General features: G+C 48.0%; 1 non-coding gene across 1 annotated transcript; it reads left to right on the top strand.

Moving 5' to 3' along the window:
• The first annotated feature begins 20,144 nt into the window (after positions 1-20,144).
• On the top strand, positions 20,145-20,218 carry Trnan-guu (transfer RNA asparagine (anticodon GUU)). The gene has a single exon. It is a non-coding gene; the product is annotated as a tRNA-Asn (tRNA).
• The last annotated feature ends 1,007 nt before the right edge of the window (positions 20,219-21,225 follow it).

Genomic DNA, 21,225 nt, shown 5'->3' with positions numbered 1-21,225 from the left:
CTTTGGCGCAGTAAACACCGTACACAGCAGGCGCGTCACAGAAGGGAGGAGCTTTGCTCTGGTGCAGACTGTCTTGCATGCGTAGTCATGCGAACGGCAATTAAACATCACCGTTTGATATCTCGGACTACGGATGCGCTAGAAGAATTCTGCCAATTGAAACTGCGTAGAAACATGATTGAGTCAAGCTTTCCAATACAAACATGCCTGTTTACTGCAGGCACTAAAAAGTTAATTAATCAATTTTAGTTAATTATGCCTTCGAAATCAATAATTACCTCCTATTTAGGTGTCCCCCTGGGCGCATAACCTCACTGTAGAGGTCGTCTTCGCGTAAATCTAAGCGTCTATTTAAAAAAAACCTGTCGACTTAACTTTGAGCACCCTGTATACTGGCCATTCGCAAGAATAAACACGCGATACGGTGCTTTTAGTTTGCTGAATAAATTCCGTGCTTACAACATAGCGTATACATACCACTTCCGTCATAAACGCCTGCCACAGGTTTCGTATTAAAAAGGGGGCCCATAACGCATAGCAAGTAATGCATGTAACTTCATCTAAGAAAGACGGACGTAGTAGTTGCCTATGTAGTTTTATGTTGCACTAGAAACTACATGGGAAAGTGTCACAATAATGTTTACAAAACTAGTTTTATTTAAAAAATGGCTACCCCGTGCACCTTTCCTCCCTGAAGCCTACTGAAAGGCCGTGTGCTCACTGTTGTGTTTTCTTGGTTTGTCATTCTCATATCCTCCCAGCCACCGCAACCCTACAGCTTCGGCTACGACAACACGGACGAGTTCGGCACTCAGCTATTTCATAACGAGCAAGGGGACGCCAACAACGCCAAGACCGGATCATATGGCTACCGTGACGCCAACGGCCTCTTCCGCACCGTCAAATACGTGGCGGACGCCAACGGCTTCCGTGCCATGGTAGACACCAACGAGCCGGGCACTTTGCCCGGAGCCAGCGCAGACGCTGTGTTCAACGCCAATCCCGTCGTCGCACCACCTGCAGTGCAGTTCCAGCCAGGTCGCTATGCTGGCTCCTGGCCAGCCGGCGTCGGCGGAGGTGCAGCTTTCGACGCCTACGGTTCTCATGGGTCCTGGTCTGGCTATTTATGACTCAGAGTTTCTTTAAACGACCCAGTTGGTAGCAAAACTGACAGGGTAGTGAAATATTTGTCCTTTTATAGGTGGAAAGAAAAAAAAACGAAATGAAGAGAGGAAGAAAACGATTTCGAATAAAGATTTCTTTGTCAAGGCAACGACCTAGTTCAATGTTTTTTTTCACTAACACGCACATGCTTCACAGATGTAAGAAACATTATCATTATTTTCGGTCTCTAATATACAGGTGATGGTTAATAGATTGATGATGGCATTAGGTTCTATTCGTAAGATGCGACAACTTAATCGGGCCGACAGTGGGGCTGTACAGGACCCACAGCTCCGGGTGGAATTGGCAGTCCTCACAAGATACAACACATAAAACGTTCAACCGAGTCTACTAGGTTTTTTCGGTCTTGAAGCGCGGGGTGTACTTTTGGGTGACCGTGCATTTGCAAAAGTTCACGCGGAATGGTCATGGGTAGCGGGTAACAAGTTTCAACGTAGAGAGAAAGGAGTTTCTGAAACTGCGCTAAAAACACCTAGCTTTAGTTCGTTCAAAGGCTAACGCAGGTCGCACCTCAGAACATTGTAACAGCGAAACAGTTGAGCAAATTGTTTGTGTGCGGTGTCCTCAGTTAAAAATAAAAATAAAATGCGGGCGCTAAGTCACGCGTCCCTCGAGCGCACGTTCAGGCTAAGCATACCCATTTAGGAAGATTGGCCAATATTGGCAAAAAAAGAAAACCTGTAGCGTACGTCTCGCTCCTCGAGCGCACGTTCGTCCATCCAAGCGCACCCACTTACGGATATTGGCCAAAAATGCACACAAAATAATTCCAGAGTTCGCCGTCTTAGCCACTCGGCCACGACTGTGAGTTAACCCCCGAGAGTCAAACGGCTTACTCACTCGCCCGCGACAGTGAGGAGAGGAATCACGCCACCTCCTCAAGCCAGAACATATCATAGTGTACACATCGCCACTGCGCCACCTAGTTTTAGTGTACGCGATCCGTTTGTTCGTTCGTGGAAGATGACCCCCTCCTCTCGTCGTCCGCTTTTGAAGCCAATTTGCTTGTTCTTCGCCGTTATAGTAACAAATATGTAGTAAAGGTCGTTGCAGAAGCGAAGAAGCAAATTGGCTACAATGGTGGACTTAAACCGTGGTGATGGTCGTCAAGGTTGCGCACAGCTTCGCTACCTTCGACTTACTTTTTGGTGTAAAATTCATGGATATTTTTTCTGGGCGGTAAAAGTATTTTGTATTCCGGAAAAATTTTCATTTAAATTATACACTGGGGTTTTCACCAGCATCATGCTACAAACTATTCTTTTACAGCCGTTTTTCCCGGAATTTTCCCGTACTGATCTACTCCTTCTTTCCTTTCCGCCTTCAAAAATTCGTGACTGGAATGCCCTGCCAAAACATATTGCTGTCGTTACAAACCCTGAGCAATTTGCCGAAAAACTAAAAAAAATGTTCTAGCGAGTGTAACAAAAAAATTGTAGTATGTGCCTGCCGCATATTGGGAGAACCAATGTAATAATATTTTTGTGGATAACTTCATGTTCTTTGGTTATTAATGTGATGTTCTGCTATTTTTAACTGCACTGTATTTTGCACATAGAGTTTTCCGTTACATTGTACCATTTTGTTTAAATTCAATCTAAGCAGGTATTTAGCACCTGTAATTTTTCTTGACAGTTGAGTGTACCGTGAGTATTTGTTATTTACCCCTATGTAATGCCCGCAAGTGCCCTTAGGGTAATAAAAATGGAAAATAGAATGGAAAAAGAGCAGGCAAGAACGGTAGCAGTTATGCTGACTGCACGCCTGTTGACGCAGTTAAGCGAAAACCATATAGAGCACGTGAGCGTAGACCAACCAAGCAAAACTCGTTGCAGCGATGTTTAAAACCGCTCAAGCTATAGCACATAAACCTTGGTGGTGGTATTTTCTGTAATGGCGCGACTGTGAGCGCTGTGCCGCATTCTTACGACGAACGTCAAGCACAAGCTTACATTTCTGTTAAGCTTGTTAAATAGATTCCACGTATACTTCAACTGTTTTATCTCAAAAATGGCCTACCAGGGCTTTTGATATATTTCCAATTTGCTTTCGCGCACCTGAGTCGTGTTTACACAATGCTGTGGTTTGTAGCTGTCGTGAGGTGTTATTAACTGTCTTGTTTTGAGTCAAGTGCAGCCGTATGCCATACCAAAATTAGTTTATTTCTACCGCTCTTGTGACGTCCTCAGTTTCGGATTAGCAGGCCTGGCAAAAATGTGTCGTTAAAACGAAGGGAAACGTTGTTTTGAAAATGTGACTGTAGGCATGCATAACGTTATAGTCCAGCTCAACTGGCAGCTCTGTGTATGAATCTTGTGGCAAGCCATCAAGCAATGCCGGATGAAACAGCTACAAAAAATTACACCGTCTACCCGAAGGGAACTTGGTGGTGATGCAAAGCGTGCCGAAGCGGCTTCGCTTTCTCGCAGTGTGGGATCCCCTGCTCGACGCTGGCGTTTCGAAGCGGCTTTACTTTTTGAAGTTTGGCATCCGCTGCTCGACGTCGACGTTTCGAAGCGGCGTCGCGTTGCCGAACGCCGTCAGGATCCGCTGCTCGGCGTCGACGTTTGCGTTGTGCATCTCGAGCTCTCCTCTGCGCAGCCTTGTCTTCAGAGGCGCTCGCGGTTCTGGGAGTGAGCTGGCTGGCGCTGGTTGGACGTATTTGCCAGCCAGTTCGCCGACAGAAATGTTGGCGTCCATTCAGTTCATTGGACAAGCAGCAACTGAGGGAGCGGCGCGCGAGAGGAGAACAGGAGGAGCAGCGCGCGCGCTATCGCACAGCTGGCTCTGTTCATTGCGTGAAGGGCGACCTACTATTTTCCGTTCAACCTTACTACCCTGACTCCCACAGCATCATTTCTCCTCCTTTGAAACTCAGTTTGGCTGCTGCCTTGTGGGAACCGCTTTGTTCGAGTCCTAAGCGCTGGATTCGAAGGTGAAAGATTCGTTACTCCGGTATGCGCCTCAGGTGCCACTCCTCGCTACTGCGGTTTCGGACCTTTATCGTGAGTCGTCATAACCAGCCTATCTACTCCCACTGCTGGGCAAAGGCCTCTCGGATTAATCTCCAATTACCCCGATCCTGTGCTAACTGCGACCAAGTTATCCCCGCAAAGTTCTTGATCTCATGTGCCCATATAACTTTCTGCCGTCCCCTGCAACGCTTGCTTTCTCTTGGGATCCACTCTGTTACCGTTAATAACCAACGGTTATCTTGCCTTTGCATTACATGCTCTGCCAACGTCCATTTGTTCGTCTTAATTTCTACTAAGATGTCCCTAACACGCATTTGTTCCCTGACCCACTCCGCCCTCTTCTTGTCCCTTAATGTTACACCTATCATCTTCTGCTCCATTGCCCTCTGAGTCATTCTCAATTTAGGTTAAACCCTCTTAGTCAGCCTCCAAGTTTCTGCCCCGAAGGTGAGTACCGGTAAGATTGTTTGGCTAACCGTAAGATTGTTTGGCTAACTCTTTGGCTACCGGTAAGTGGGTAATTGCCGTCGTTTATGCATTGGCGGAGTAGCTACTGCTTCATACTGTTGTGCGCTGTGACAGACATTATATTCGTGGTGCAGTTGCAGGAACGTTTTTACTGCATTAAGGAAAAATATTTTTGAATGTGGCACTTTGCGAGGTAACAAAGAAAACAAGTGGGCAAAATTGTACCCATTCTCAGTTACGGCGTATTTTGATGCGGCCACGTTTAACCTCGCGGCTTAAAAACCTTATTTATAGCACTCCCCCAAGAAATTTTCTAAATAATTTCCGTGATATGCAGAAATATTTTTCGTAAGGAGGGGCGAAGATAGCATACATTTTTGTTGAAATCTTTACTGAAACCTATTCGTCATTCTGGTCTGAAATCTAATGCGTGTTTAGGTTGCTGTAAACAAGTACGTCTAATACGTAGTATAATGGGTTCACAAAGTATGTAAGCCAAAAATTACTTCTGTCATGCGATTGCCAAAAAGCTTGGTTCAAGCTTCTTCTGCTTCTTGGTTTTGACATTGTTTCTTTGGAATTATTGAAATTAGCCACCCATTTTTAATTGGAGCAATTAAAGTTTTTATAGGCACTGTAAAAGCAACGCAGCAACAGGAAGGTGCCTCTGCTGGGACGAGCACATCAAGTCGTGCCGCTCAGTGCATCCGATGACAGCAGTCTAAAGCCTCCCGTAATTTTTTTCTTTGCCAGTGGCGCAGCAGAGGTTGATCCGCTGTAGACGGCGGACGCAGGTTGCGACGGCACGTGGTTAGGTGTAACGTCGCCCGCCGTCAACTTGCTCGGCCAGATAGATGTACAAAGAGTACAACGCTGCTCGACATTCGGCAAGGGAAGATCTGAAGCAAACGTAACGTTAGGCCTAACATAAGTAAAGCAGTGAACGTTCGCGCAACGTTAGGCCTAAACTTTGCACGATGCGCATGTTTTGGGGTAAAACTTTCAAACTTACCAATTCTACTGTACGAACTTTAATTGCGGGAACACATTCACGTCGTAAGAACACAAAGCGTAACTTGATGCCTCAGCTCCATTTTTTCGACATATACAGGACAATTGCTGCAGTTAAGGCACCAAAAAAAGAAACATCCACAGAGCCACACCCGTTGCTACAGACCGGGCTGGGGAATGTATATTACAATATTGAATCAAGCGATTTTGATTGAGTCCTGCCAGCGCCAGTACTGGAGTTCCCACCATAGGAAATCTCAGCTTGCAATCTGACTTTATAGTATGCTTTATCTAGAGCCCAGAGAAGGAATTCCTGCAAAGAATAGCACGTACCTACAAAGGGAATCGCAGAGCCATTTAGAAGCAGGAGTATACCTCGATTTCGCGCACGTTCTGTGAGTCCCATCAAAGCAGGTATAAAACATTGTTCAAGTCTTACGCACAGCCGGGTCCTCCCAGTGAACTGCCACCATGGAATTATTCTCAGCTGATGTGAGATGTATCCTATTGAACTAAATAAAATCATAAACTTGTCCACGAAATAGTTCTTATATATGTAGTGCTTATCACTATACGTAGCGATAATAAGGCGCAGTATCGGCCCAACATTTATTGCTTATATTGTCTCCTGTCGTCGTCGTTGTCGTAATCATCGTCTTATGTAGTCACGGTACTAAAACACCGAAAAACTTGTTTACGCCTCGCGCTGCTGCGCTTCATAACGTGGTGGTGGTAAAACCTTTATTGAGCCAAAGGGAAGGGTAGAAGGGCGGGGTTAGCCTGATAAGTCCAGGAAGCCTCTTGTCCGGGCTGCCTTCCAGGGCACGCCGCACAAGGGCGACTTGGCGACCCGATGCGGAGAGAGAGAGAGAGAGAGATAACTTTATTAAAAGGAGGTGCCCCGAGTACCGGGCTCCTGGTATGGAGCTGAGGGCTAACTCTGCCCGTTCCGTCAGCTGTCGCTGGAATTGAACGGCTGAGTCGGCCAGCCATCCTCCCACTTGGCGAAGGTGACGTGAGGTATGGGCGGGAGAGCGGAATGCGGAGCTGTTCACCTCGGACTCCCACTGTTCAGGGGGAGACGAGTGGTGGGGGTGTGGCTGTTGGGAGAAGGAGGAGACGAAGTGGTAGGTTTTGAGAGGGATGTGACAATGTGGGCAGTGGGGTGCAAAGAGGGAGGGCGAAATTTCGCATATGATGATGGGGTTAAAGTAGGTTTCAGTCTGTAGTCAGCGGAGGATATAGGCTTGTTGGGCGAAGAGGGAAGGGTGGGAGGGCGTATATCGCCGTCAGGAATTGGTGTAGTGGGAGAGAATGGAGTTGTACTTGGGTTCGATGGGTGTAAGGGCTGCTGTGCCAGGGGGAGGGGGATTTGCTTGGTTAGGTGAGGCGAGGGAGGTGCCTTGGTAATGAGTGCGCGGGCTGCGGCATAGGCCGCCTCGTTCCCTGTCAGGCCGAAGTGGCCGGGGGAAGACACAATAGAGAGAGGTCAGTGTCTTCAGGAAGGCGGTGAGAGAATAACTTTATTTCTGACGAGGCTCAGTCCTAGCGAGTGTCCCTCAGGTGAGGGAGGCGCGCCAGGTAATCCTGAGCCCTAGTGGCGGTCAGAAGCTGTAGCTCGGGCGAGGAGCTCCCGGTCACCTCCAGCCAAGTAGTGGGAGGGTTGGGTAAACGGAGCTGGGGTAAAGAGGGGCATTCCCAAATGGCGTGTGGCGTGGTATCTCGAGCGCCACATGCCGGGCAGTTTGGGCGGGGATATAATGTGGGATAGATGTGGTGGAGGACGTGTCTGGTGGGGAGGGAATGGGTCTGTAATTGTCGCCATAATCTGTCCAAGGGTGAAGGAAGAGACGTGTGAGGGGGCGGTAGTTCTAGCCGCTCTAGGCGGTAATGTGTGGTAATGTCGCTAAAAGTAAGCAGGGCTTCGCGAGCGTTCCGTGCGCCGTGCTGTGAGACGTCCACGTCTGGTGCTCGGTAAATGAGTCCTCGAGCGGCCAGGTGGGCCGTTTCCGCACCGCCAAAGCCCACCTGGCCGGGGGTCCAGTGCAGGATTATGATTTTGTTGGGAGGAGGGCGGGATAGGAGAATTTGGCGAGCAGGTATGGAGATGTGTCCCCGCGCGAAATTTCGTACGGCCGTCTTAGAATCGGAGAATATGTAAGGTGGGGGTGGTTGGTGTGTTACGGCCAGAGCTATTGCCGCTTCCTCGGCCTCTTGGGGGTGGGCTGTGCGGATGGTGGCTGCCGCGGCTGGGATCGGTCTGTCTTCTGTGATAATAGCAGCCGCAAAAGCAGGTCGGGGTCTATATTCCGCGGCGTCTACGTAAATGGAGTGAGGAGATGGGGGGAATAGGCGTAACTGTGCCAAGGCGCGGGCCCTTCGTCGGGTTGCGTGGTGGTTAGGATGCATGTGACGGGGAAGGGGGAGGATTTTGATGTTTTCGCGGTGAGATAGGGGTAGGGGGTGAAGGTGGGCGGGGGGGCCTGGAGCAGTGAGGTTGAGTTGTTGCAGGACGATCGAACCTGTGGGAGTTGTGGATAGACGAGCAAGTTGGCTAAGGCGGTGGGCTTCGAGGAGCTCGGGGATTGTGTTAAATGTCCCAGTTGAAAGGAGGCGGATGGTAGAGGTGTTGGGTGGAAGGAGAAGTGCTGCTCTGTATACCCTGCTCTGCAAGGCTTCCAATTTGTCGAGTTCCGCTTTTGTAAGCGATAAGTAAGGAAGGGAGTATGTGAGTTGTGAGGTGAAGAGAGCTGTAACGAGTTGTAATCTCTCTTTTTCGGAGGGACCATGGCCGCGGGCGGTGATTCGACGGATAAGTCCTACTACTTGTGTCGCGTGTCGGCTGAGTGTTTGTATTGTGGAAGAGTTGCCTAGATTTTGCTGTAGGGTCAGTCCAAGTATGGTGAGGGATGGCGTAGGTGTTATTGGTTGGCCATTGATGTGGATTTGTATGGGGGGAGGCCAAAGGGTGGGCCGGCGGCGCGGAGTTAGGATGAGCATGTGGGACTTTTCAGGGGCGCATGATAGGCCTGCTGAGTGGACGAACTTGTTTATGGTGTCCGTTGCGATTTGAAGGGTGGATCCAATGTGGGCGTCACTGCCGTGTGTTACCCACACTGTTATATTGTCGGCGTATAGACTGCTGTGGAGTGAGAGAATATTGATGAGCGCGGTAGCGAGAGGGATGAGACCTATGTTAAACAGTGTGGGAGATAAGATTGAAACTTGGGGGGTGCCACGGTTGGGGAGGTGCAGTGTTGGGGATTGTCTATTGCCGAGTTTAAGGGTGGCTGTACGGTCAGACAAAAAGGGTTTAACAAGATTGAAGAGATTTGCGCCTATTTTCAAGTTATTTAATGAGGACAAAATAGCTGAGTGGGAGATCCGATCAAAAGCTTTCGTTAGATCTATGGTAAGGATTGCCGACGTGTCTTGATCCGGGAGTGCTTTGAGTAGTTGATGATAAATTTGGAGGTGAATGTCGTTGGTTGCGAGATGTGCGCGAAATCGGAACATGTTATCGGGGAGAAGACGCTGTTGATCGAGGTGCTGATTAAGGCGTGATACTATCATCTGCTCAAAGAGTTTGCAGATGCATGAAGTGAGTGAAATGGGACGTAAATTGAGCGCTGAGAGAGGTTTGTGAGGCTTAGGGATCAGTGTTATGGTGGCATGTTTAAATTCTGTTGGTAGGTGCCCGGTTTCCCAGCAGTGGTTGTAGTAGTCGAGGAGTTGTTGGTGTGAGTGAGGTTCTAGGTTTCGGAGGGTAGTGTATGTTATGCCGTCTGGTCCAGGTGTCGTGGTGCGGGTGAGGGTATGTAGGGCAGATTGCAGCTCGGCGAATGTGAATGCGGTGTCTAGTTGGGGGTTTGGTGTGCCAGAGTATGTTACAGAAGGTGCTTGTGGTTCCGGCGGCGAAATGTAAGTGTCGGTAAGAATTTGCGGCCACGTATGGTCGTCTCCCGTGATATTATGGGCTAATAGGTTGAGGCGTGCTTGGGAATCTGTTTTGGATGTAGAGGGGTCGAGTAGGTGCCTGAGTATACGCCATGTTCTTTTCATGCTGAGGCCTTTAGAGAGGCTGTCGCACATGCGTCCCCAAGCGGTGGTTTGCAGTTGCATGCTATGATGCTCGATTTCGCGTTCTAGGAGGGCAATTCTGCGGCATAGCTTCCTATTGTGGCGTTGCGTTTTCCACCTCTTGTTGAGGCCCTGGTGCGCCTGAAGGAGGTGTGCGAGTCTGGGGTCTAGAGTTACGGAGGGCGTTGAGGCTGTAATCGTAGAGCTATGTTTCTGCACATCGGTGTGTATTCCGCGTATCCACTCCGTTATGTTAAATGATTGAGGTGTTGGGTTGATGGGAAGTGCTTGCATGCGGGTAGTTCGGAATTGGTGCCAATTGTATATTGTGTGCGGTCGGGTTTTTTTTTTTTGCTGTAAGGGGTGCTGTAGTAGTGGTGATGTTAAGAATGTAATGGTCACTGCCGAGGGTATGGTCCAAATGTTGCCACGTGGTGCGGTGGGTATGTTTGGTAATGGAGAGGTCTGGAGATGTGTCTCGCTGTGTGCTGGTGCGGTCCCGGGTGGGAATGTATGTTTCGTTTTCAATGGTGAGGCGGTGATGCTGTATGGTTTCCCATATGGTTTCCCATAGGTATTTTAGTGTTCTCCTTATGCAGGATGATGGTAGCTGTGAACCCTTTGTAAATATCCTGAAGTATTCTTACATAATGCTCATCTACACCCTGAATCCGTAATGCCTCAATGACTACTGAGGTTTTGACCGAGTCAAATGCTTTTTCATAATCTAAGAAGGCTATATATATATAGGGGTTCAGTATGCTCAGCGCACTTCTCTATCACCTGATTGATCGTGTGATTGTGGTCCATTGTTGAATAGCCTTTACGGAACCCTGCTTGTTCTTTAGGTTCACTGAAATCTAAGGTTGCAGAAATTCTGCAACCTTGCAGTCGTTACGGCGCCGGGAAACCGTGGGCTGGCTAGCCAGGTGTTTGATGTTGTTTAGCCGCGTGCATGGGAGATAACAGGGATGGTGTCCTCCATGTGCCTTCCATTCATCCTAAGCGATTTACCTTACTTCATAGATTGCGCAGATCAGTTCAAAGACTGGCAGTACTTAAAGAGCGTAGCTTTACTCCGGAAGAACAGGACAACATTCTTTTTTGGTACAACCCCGTTATGATGCGTATGCTTTTTCTAAGGCAGAGGTCCATAGGGGACGGAGTGTCGGTTCCCGCCTGTGCGCCTATTGCACTTCACGCCGGGAGAAGAAGGAATCGGTCCCCATCAGTACCTTGTAGAGAGCTATTCATCAAAATTGGTTCAAAGTTATGACATTGCTCGGAACGGATATTGCATTCTAGAGCAATTGAAGTACGAGATATGTGACCCGACGTGTAGATGTAACACTACATGTGTTTCGCGGGATAGCCATGTGGTGATTCCTTCCTCGGCTTTCCCGGCATTGCTGAGACGTGTAATCAATTTAGATACCCACTCCTGCTGCAAGATGAGCCAGCCAGTGAAGCCGTGAACTACGAGAATGTTTTTTATACCAGTTGGGTGTAAAGAACTTTCAATTAGGCCTTCTCCCGATGTGCTGACTCCATTTCTCAGTGAGCGCACACGTCCGCGTGGCGAAGCAGAAAAGAGTGAGGGCGCAGTGTTTTGCCTTCTTTGAATAAGGAGGCCACGGACCGACTGCGTCTACAGCAACCAATTTAAAGTGTGTTCGTAATAAAACCATGTTATAAGGCAACTGTCTTTATTTGGCTGCCTAAACACAGAAATATTGGCCTGTCTGTCCGTCTGCCTCTCTGTCTGTCTGTCTGTCTGTCTGTCTGTCTGTCTCTCTGTCTGTCTGTCTGTCTGTCTGTCTGTCTGTCTGTCTGTCTGTCTGTCTGTCTGTCTGTCTGTATGTCTGTCCATCCGTTCCTTCATGGAAGCTCCTGGCCAAAACTTGATACATGTCGTCTAAGAACAGTTATTATAGGCGAAACAGTTGCAAATTTGTAAAACGGCTTGTGAAACTTTTGTGAATTCATATCATTTCGTGGAAAGAAAACCCTAGGTACATTGGATGCAAAATTTAGGTACTTAACTCATCGTCCCGATTGTTTTATCTGAGAATAAATCTTGGATTAGTGTTTACGATAGCAATAAATAAAACCACTATAAATTGCTCATCAAAGCTCCAGCTTATGCGAGATAAACTCAAGCACAAAAAATAGACCTTGCATTCGGGCATTTACAGGCTAAACAAGAAACAAAAATAAAGAACAACATACCAGCTGCCCCAACAGATGAGGCGTGAGCATTGCGAAGACGGGAAAATTGAATTGCATTGAACAAACATAAAAATAATGACGTGAAGAGCACGCGTACGGGAGAAGTGCGTGCGCGGTGGAAGCGTTGAGTAGAAGGGTTACGTGGCGAACAAGACTGACGAGTATCGTCTCTCAACGATATTTGCAGGTAAGCAAGGAGATACGTGGCCACTGGTTTCCCTAAGGAATTGTTCAGTGCAACATTTAGCAGGATTTAACAACGTCGTACATCATCGTGTGCGTAAGGTCAGTAAAACTGTGCAAAAAGAACCTGCGAAAAAAGAAGCAGGACACGAGAAGAAGGAACACAAACACTACGTTGGACTAACAAGTGATTAGTTTAGAAAAAATAAGACATTTATAGGCGATTCTAACACAGGCGCACAGTTTGGCCAACGTGAGGAAACGTGGTTACCTAGATAAAAACAGAAATTCTTTATCCGTTAAGATCAACTAGGTATTGCTGGCACAAGTCTCCTTATTTTTTCTTAGAAAAATGGCTCGAGTAGCTCTCGCTCGCGTCTCTAATTTCCCCGGCGTACAGCGCTGGTGACGTGAAACTTGGGAGTACAATCCTGGCAATTTTTTACGTGTAAAGATAAATTTCTACCCGTGCCTGAGCCCAACGTTGTCCGGTGCTGCCTCAGCCGATCAAGGCAAGCACCCGTTTGCCCGGTGTATATTTTTCCGCAGGACAGTGGGACTGAATAGACTACTCCAACCGCATATGCCGTGAACCTTGTTTGGTGGTTTGAGTTGCAAGGGTTGGGTTTCTGCTTGGCACCAAAGATTTCGGAGCCCCGACACCAAAGTTTTCGAGGGGCAGAAAGCACCTTGGTGACCCCAAATCTATGGGCTACCTTTTTCAGCCCATGGGATGTCCTGTGGAAGTAAGGGATCACTTCCATCTTTTTTCTCCCAACTTCCTCTGGGCTGCTAGACATTGCAGATGGCTTTTTCACTTTCCTGCCCAACAATTCGCCTACCGACAGCAAGACATCCGAAGGAATGGCGGGCGCTTCTGAACGTTCAAGCTCTTCCGCAAGGCTTTGTTGCATCCCATGCGGGCAAGTTTTTAAAGACGATAGTCTTTCTTGGGCTACTTAAACCCAGAAATTTTGGTCTGTCTGTATGTCTGTATGTCTGTCTGTCTGTCCGTCTGTCTGTCTGTGACTCGATTCAGCCACCCGGCCAAAGCAAAACAATGCCTGCGCAATATTCTTATATAGTCACAGCTAAATCTACCCGTCTATGTCCGGTGTAATGTTCATACTTGTCAACATTGTTGAAGAACAACAAGACATTACGCAAATATGAGACAATAAATCAATACAGAAGTGATATTTACAGTGTTCCTTTATAAAAAAATCAAACATGCTTGACTTTTGCGAAATTAAATACTTCATCAACTGCAGAAAAAGAATTCTCTGCGCGGTCGCCTGCTGTCGCCCGCGCCACTATAGCTACTGGCGCCATTTTAAGAAATCAGCCGGGAACAGCTACGCAAGGTTCCACTAGATAGGCTCCACGTTCTCCTTGCAACGCACGTGGAGTAGGGAAACGCGGTTCTATAAACGTTGAAGTAGGCCGCCTCGATTAACGCGCGTCTTCGCCGTGCGGCAACGTTCGCATCGAGACACCCGGTTTGAAGCAGTGGAACGCGGGAAATCTAAAATGATTTAGGCAAACCTTTGGCGTCTTTACCTTGGGAGGAGCGCGACGCAAGAGGAACAACATGAGAGGGGAGCAGAAAAGCGAAGGGAGGCATTTACTTCGCAAAAGGCGATAAAGACTATCGTCTTTTGACGGCATTTTCAACGAAAGGAGCAGATACGCGGCCAATTTTTGTTTAGAGCGTTCATAAGACTCAAGTTCTCTAAACCCCACTTTACCAACTTTGAGTGCGCGGAAATGTATGGCAAAAGCGCCTTCTTAGACCTCGGATGTTATTTCCAGCATATCTGTCGGTCGGGCATGAAGGTAGGTTCTAAATCTAGAAGTCTAATGCTCTTGTCCTTGGGAACCTCTTTTGTAAAAACGAAGTTCTTTGAACAGGAAGTAAACCGGCTTAAAATCTGATCCGCCACTCAAGTGAGCTCGCCCGTTTCTGTTAACTGCAAGAATAGTAATAAATCATCAACAAATCTAAAAACCCTAACGACACGCGAGTCTTGGAGAGAACTCTGTAGCACCGACTCAAACTGCGGTGGGAGTACTCTATTCAATCCCAATGTCCTGCGGAAAAATATACAACGGGCAAACGGGTGCGTGCCTTAATGATCGCCTGAGGCAGCACCGGACAACTTTAGCCTCAGGCAGGGTAGCAATTTAGCTTTGCACGTAAAAAATTACGAGGATTGTACTCCCCAGTTTCGTCTCGTCAGCACTGTAGGCTGGGGAAAACCGAGACGTGAGCGAGAGCTACGCGAGTCTTTTTTTTTGTAAAAAAATGCCAGTATCTCCACTTTGTGGATAATGGCGAGGGTGCGGAGTACGGGGACCCGAAATGACATCCAAGTTGCGCCCCGAGTGACATTCGATTCGTGCCCCGACCGCCATTCGATTTGCGCCGTGAGTTGCACCTTGATTATTCCCTAAATGAAACTGCAACTCACGGCTCAAATCGAATTTTGCTTGCTTTTCGCTTGACGGTGTCGTAAGCATGGATGGACGCGGACGGGATTGGGAGGTACTAAGGTACTCCGCACCGCTACAGACGAAGGAGTAAGCCGTTTGATTCTCGGGTGCAAACTCATGGTCGTGGCCCAATGGGTAAGACGACTGACACCAGCTCTCTCTGGTCTAGCAGTTCGGCCCCCGCCGGAGGTGACAAGACGGCTGCTTGCCGGCACTTGTCTTTTTCTTGGCTATTTTTCCCACTCTCTTTTCTAAAAGACAGTTCTATGGATTCATTTCGCGACAACAGACTCTACGTGGCTATCCCACCAGCATTCGTGCATTCTTTTGCAGTCAGCCTTTCCGTCCCGCCTCCGTGGCGCGATTGGCTAGCGCGCTCGGCTGTTAACCGGAACGTTCCAGGTTCGAGCCCTCCCGGGGGTGACAGGCAGGCTACTTGCCGGCAGGTATTTGTTTTCTTGGCAATTACTCCCACTGTCTTAAACAGCAACCCAATCGTGTGCAAGGAACATCAAGTATCCTAGACCTAACATTCCTTAGCCCTCAATGTGAAATTGAACAAGACCAGATTGACATCGTAGAAGGGATCTCAGGCCACTAAACGTCCATTTTTCGGCTTACGCTCAAGCATCACTTTCTTCTGCGATCTACTGGAACCTCTGTAGCGAACTTTAACCAAGCGGGTGGCGGTTGCATACTAACACACCTGTCTCATCAATTCCCGAAATTCTCAGACTCGGCTGGCAGGGCCGACACAAATGCTAACACACTCTGGCTTAAATTCAAAAACATGGTTTCGTACTGCATACATTGCTTTATTCCTTTACGACCGATACGACCACGCAGACACATTCCATGCATTAGACGAGGAGTCATACATACCAAACAAAACAGTAAAAAAAGAACGTAAATCTTAAAAGAAAAATGGCGCAGACTCTTCCAACGCGTCTACCCTGACACGTGCTATAGAGAACTTCAAATCCAAATCAAAAGAAGCAAGGCAATACTACTTCTCACAAACGATTCCATCCTTCATAAAGAATAATTCTGGTAGATTCTGGAAACATATCCGCCCCCAAAAAACTGACATGCCCAATTTTTTGCCTAAAGGAAAAGCTAAATTTAATTTGTACAATTTTTTTTTCACTCAGTCTTCACAATAGATAACGGAAAAACTCCAGACCACCTATCTGTTGACAGTGTTACAACGGACCCAATAATTATCACTGATGAAAGATATCTGAACCTTTTGCTGCAGGTTGACCCAAAAAATGCTTGCGGGCCAGATGACATTCCAAATGACTTTCTTAGGCGGTATGCCGAATGGTGTAGCAGGTATTCATGACAAGTTTACCGTAAATCTATTTCATCATCAAAGCTTCCCGATAAGTGAACAAAAGCGAAGATAACACCGATACCTAATTCAGGCAACAGCGCAGACCCTTATAACTCCAGACCCATCTCCGTCACTAGTACATCACGTAAAATACTCAAACACATTGCCCTAAAGTATTTAACATTGTTCCTAGAAGCTCAAGGAAACTTATCAACTAGCCAACACGCCCTTAGAAATGGACTGTCAACAATGCAGCTCACACAAGGTTTACATGACGTTGCTGTCTATCAACTACCGCGCACAAACCTACCTTATACTGCTCGACTTTTCTAAAGCGTTCGACTCGGTGTGCCACAGCAAACTAATCGCAAATCTAAAAAAATATATTTGGAAGGTAAATTTAACAAGTTAGATCGAAGACTTCCTACAGGAGCGTTCTCAATTTGCGATCTTTCTACACGTGCCATCAGAGAGCAAAGCTGTCACGTCAGTGTTCCCCAGGGTTCCGTGCTTGGTCCGCTTCTTTTCCGTATCTTTATTAATGACATCACCGCAAAAATTGCACGTAACATCAATCGTTTCGCTGATGATTGTATTATCTACCAGGAAATCAATAGTCCTAGAGACCATCTCATGCTCAATCATTCTCTAGATCAGCTTGCCAATTGGTGCAACAAATGGCAAATGAGTATTAACCGGAACAAACCAGTGTGTATGACAATAACAAGAAAAAAAGATCCCATTGATTTATCTTACCACATCAATGGCACGCAACTAGTCGAAGTAAATGAACACAAATATTTAGGGGTTATTCTAACATCTGATCAAAAATGGGAATCGCACATTCCAAACATTACATCCTCTGCCTTGCGAAAGCTGTTTTATATTGGAAGATGTTTGCGGATTGCGCCAAAATCAACTAAACCCCTAGCTTGCACCACATACTTACGGCCAGTACTAGAATACGCCAACACCGTATGGTTCCCGGATACTGCTACCAGCATTACAAACCTGGAAAGGGTTCGGAAGTAAGCCGTCACGTTTATATGCAGTAAGTATATGCGTACGGACTCACCAACTAGTATGTTATACTGATTGTTGGATTTCTGACTTCAATTTAGAGCAGAAAAAAGGCGACTAAAGTACCTCTCCAACTCTTGCACAATCACTACAAAATTGACGTATATAAGTACATCCGCCTCTCAGGAAACCTGCAAAGAAGGCAAAAGCACCCGCGCACTTTAGTCGAATATTCCTGTCATAACAATGCCTTTGTATTATTTTTTTTCACTCGCCATTAGAGTGGAACCGCTTAAGCCCGTCTATCGCAAATGCGGATTCATTATATGAATTTTTATTAAGAATCGCGAATGGTAGCGCCTAATAGGAAAACACCAAATAGTTGGAAATCTTTCATCCTGTTCCCATCCACGTTACGCTGCAGTACACTGCACAATGAACAGCACCTTACGCCTTTGTATGCCTGCATTGCGTATTGCAAAGTATCCATTTGCGGCGACTCTGCACTGTTTATTCCTCCTTTATGTTTGATTTTTGTAACATGTTCTTTCTGCTGTTTTTCTGATTTTATATAACTTGTTCTGCACACATGCTCGAAATTCGTTACTTGGATGTCAGTAAAGTGCTACATTCAGACACGTACACTTCTCAGATTTATGCGACCAAATGTCCTTGAAATATTAGCCGCGCACTTCCATTTTAATGTCGACACCGAACACGTGGCGGTGTAAACAAAACCTGCATGTGTCCTTTTTATCAGCTTAAAGAATGTTTATTAACCACTGGTATGTTATCTACCGAGTATCCTTGATGTTATTATCCTTGTTCATTCATGTATACCAACCGGTTCTACTGTTATTGTCTATTATTCATGTTTACTCATGCATACCCGCCTGCTCTACTGTTATTGTCTGTGTCTGTTTATGTATGCCCACCTGCTCTATTCTCAAAAGAGACTGGCAGTATTTCAAATAAATAAATATAAGAAAGTTCTATCGATTCATTTTGCGACCGCCGACTCTAGGTGGGTATCCCACATGCATTCGTGCATCCTTTTGCCGTCGGCCGCTCCGTCGCGCCTCCTTGGAGGAACCCGCTATTGGGTTCGGCTGTTAATCGAAAGGTTGGAGGTTCGAGCCCTCCTAGGGGCACAGGAAGGAAGACTGCGTGTAGGCTCGGTTTCCTTTGCTGGCTGAGCTTCCCACTGTGCTTCTAGAAATTGCTATGAAATCATTTCGCTAGAACAGCCTGTATGTGGGTATTCCACTAGCATGCGTGAGTACTTTATGCAGTCGGCTGAGCCGTCCAGCTTGCGTGGCGCAACCATTCTATTTCCGGTTTCTGAGCAGAACGAACGCGAGATGGCTAGTTCTGTGCTAGGTGACGAAAGGGCTTATGTTGGATGGAATGAGTTCGCAGAGGGACCACCGACAGGTTATCGTTTCTTCGCTTCCGACTGTTCCTTCAGGCAAAAGTATGAAACGTTGTGTTATTCTGCACTCCGACCAGGTACCACCACGGTGATCTTCAAGTAGGTCCAACGAGGCACTTCGCCGTTGGTTCAGCAATTTAGACAAAATCAGTTGTGCGGCAGGGAAGTCGGATTGTGTCAACAGGCTCCATTCAGTCAGGCAAATTCATGAACCTGCGAAGTACAGGCTACGCTGAAGGAGCAAAGGACACCCGAAGCCCTCACCCTCTCTTGAAGGTGGATGGAGAGCCAGTGCGTCTGGGAGTGCCGGGACCGGCCCTGATTGTCTAAGGGGCCGTCTGAGCGGCCACATTCGTCCCTATTGTCGGACGCCGCCCTGCTCTCAGTGCAAGTGTTCGGAGATGAGCGACGAGACTGTGTGTGGAGTTACGCGAGTGCGGCGGATTACGGCGACATGATCGGTGTGCGAGACGACCTCATAATGGAAAAGGAGGTGGAGAAGGCCGTCCGGTCACGGTGACGCCTACATTTGCACCCGAGGTGACGACGAGGACCCCTATGCCGGAGAGGTGGATGTGACTGGCGGACAACGAAAACCCTACTTTACGGAGCCCGTCTCAACGGACAGGGCGGAAGCGGACCGAGAGGAGAAACCGGAGGAAGTGACTACAGCGGATGATAACGGCAGCAGTGGTGACCAAGCTGCGATCAGCGACGGAGTGGAGGCACCTCCGGGCGACGTCGCAATGAAAGACCAGTGGTGGCTGCGGCAAGTGCCGAGCAAATGTTTCGTGGGCAGAGCGCAAGTGGTTGTTGGTAGAAAGAGGTGCGAGCCGCGTCGGCGTCTTTTGCACTTGGGGGTAAGCCGCGCAAGCAAGCAGACCATATTATGGTGGTTCTTTTCGCACCTGCCAATGTACCATGCTCCTTTCTCAATGGTCCCGTTTCTTTTGTCACTACCACGTCGGATCCAAGTTACGCGTCCCCACACTTAGCGTGAGAGGTCTAGCCGAGATGCGCCGACAGTAGAAAGTCCGATGCCTTTTGCTCGAAAGAGAACCTGATTTCGTGGGTCTGCAGAAAACAAAAATTGAAAGTGAACAAGGGACAGACAGCACAGAGCAAATATTTTGGTACAGTTACTAAGTGTGCGTGAGTTACGCGGTTGGAAATTCCGTAGGCCCTTGTTCATGGCTGGGTAAGTCTATTGATAAGATAGTGCAATCTCTTGTGTCTTGCGGAGTGGGACATTTATTTGTTTCCTATTCGCTTAAGAAATTGTTTGTTTATACCGTTAAATTAGTGGAGGATGACTTACAGATTGTGTCGTTGTGTTTTCTTACTTTTCCTAGCGTTTACTAGGTAACAATGCTTCGCCATGTCTTAGCCGTTCTGATCTCTCTTTATGCAATCTCAAGCCGCGTGCAAATTTAGCCACTACAGCTGCCGAGTACAGTCTTCGATTTCCCTGTCAAACTAGCCAAGCCGACGACGCGCATTGAGATTCAGTTTACATTTGCGGAGCCGCTGCCGTGGACTGTTCTTGGGCTCCCACATGCGAAGAAGCCGTGCGTCTTCTTACCACAGGTCTGCCTCTGCGGGTATACATTTGCTGTCTGTGTCGGCGTCTCGGCGTCTCTGCATCCAAAGAAAGTTCTATGGGTTCATTTTTGAATGCGGACTCTAGGTGGGTAGCATTCGTGCGTTGTTTTGCAGTCGGCATCTCCGTCCCGCCTCCGTGGCGCAATCGGCTAGCGCGTTCGGCTGTTAACCGACAGGTTGGAGGTTCGAGCCCTACCGGGGGCGACCGCAAGACTGCTTGCGGGCACGTGTTTTTTCTTGGCGATTATTCCCGCTGTCTTTTGTAAAAGAAAGTTCTATGGATTCATTTTTTGACCACGGACTCTAGGTGGGTAGCGTTCGTGCGTTGTTTTGCAGTCGGCATCTCCGTCCCGCCTCCATGGCGCAATCTCCACTTCCGGCCAACGTGGCGGACGGACGTGTGATGTCGAGCTCCCAAGTTGGAGCGGCCGTTGCGGCCTCGGGCCGCGGAAACAGGACAAGGGATGCTGAAACCAGGGACTATCAGATAATTTTGGCTCAACTGCCAACAGGTCGGTTCGTTTTGAACACCGTATTTTCACACGCCGATGTTAAAGCGAGACCTTATTGAGTAGAAGATTTTCGCGACACGCTCGCACGTTTGGAACTGCTCCCCGACGTGATAGCGTTGGGGGTTCCAAATGAATCACGTGTGGGCGGTGACATTCAAGGACGCCGAGAGTGCCAAGAAATTGGTGGCTTTACGCGACGTGAAAGTGAAGGACTTGCGCTGCATTGTCATCGACCCGGGTAACCAAGTGCTTTGGGTAAAGGTGCACTGGGTCCTTTACGGTGTTCCGGACGACCATGTGCGTGCGGCTTTTGCCCCTTTTGGGTTGGTGATGGAAGTCGCAAGGGACCACTGGCGGGTGTCCGGATGCAACGAGAAAGGCACGACGACGCACCTTGTGTCGCTCAAGCTCAAGGCTGGCATGACCCCTGACGATGAGCCCCATCAGCTGCGCATCGCCTTTGACAACGCCCTCGTCGTTGTCCCGGGACGCCTGTCGCTCTGCCTGCGCTGTCACCGTTCGGGCCACGTACGGCGGGACTTCCGTGTGCCGCGCTGCACGCGTTGTCGGCGTGCAGCGCGGGCACCCTTACGTGGGCACCCTTTCGGACTCTGAGGTATGCGCTTTAGAGACAGAATTGCTTAAAAACGCCCTACGGCTTTAAGTTGACTTTTCCTTTCTGTGCACCTATGTTAGCAT

Source organism: Haemaphysalis longicornis, unplaced genomic scaffold, assembly GCF_048455015.1.
Source record: "Haemaphysalis longicornis isolate Haplotype H1 unplaced genomic scaffold, Haemaphysalis longicornis Haplotype H1 scaffold_2, whole genome shotgun sequence".
Taxonomy (NCBI): domain Eukaryota; kingdom Metazoa; phylum Arthropoda; class Arachnida; order Ixodida; family Ixodidae; genus Haemaphysalis; species Haemaphysalis longicornis.
This window is presented reverse-complemented; position numbering and strand designations above follow the sequence as displayed.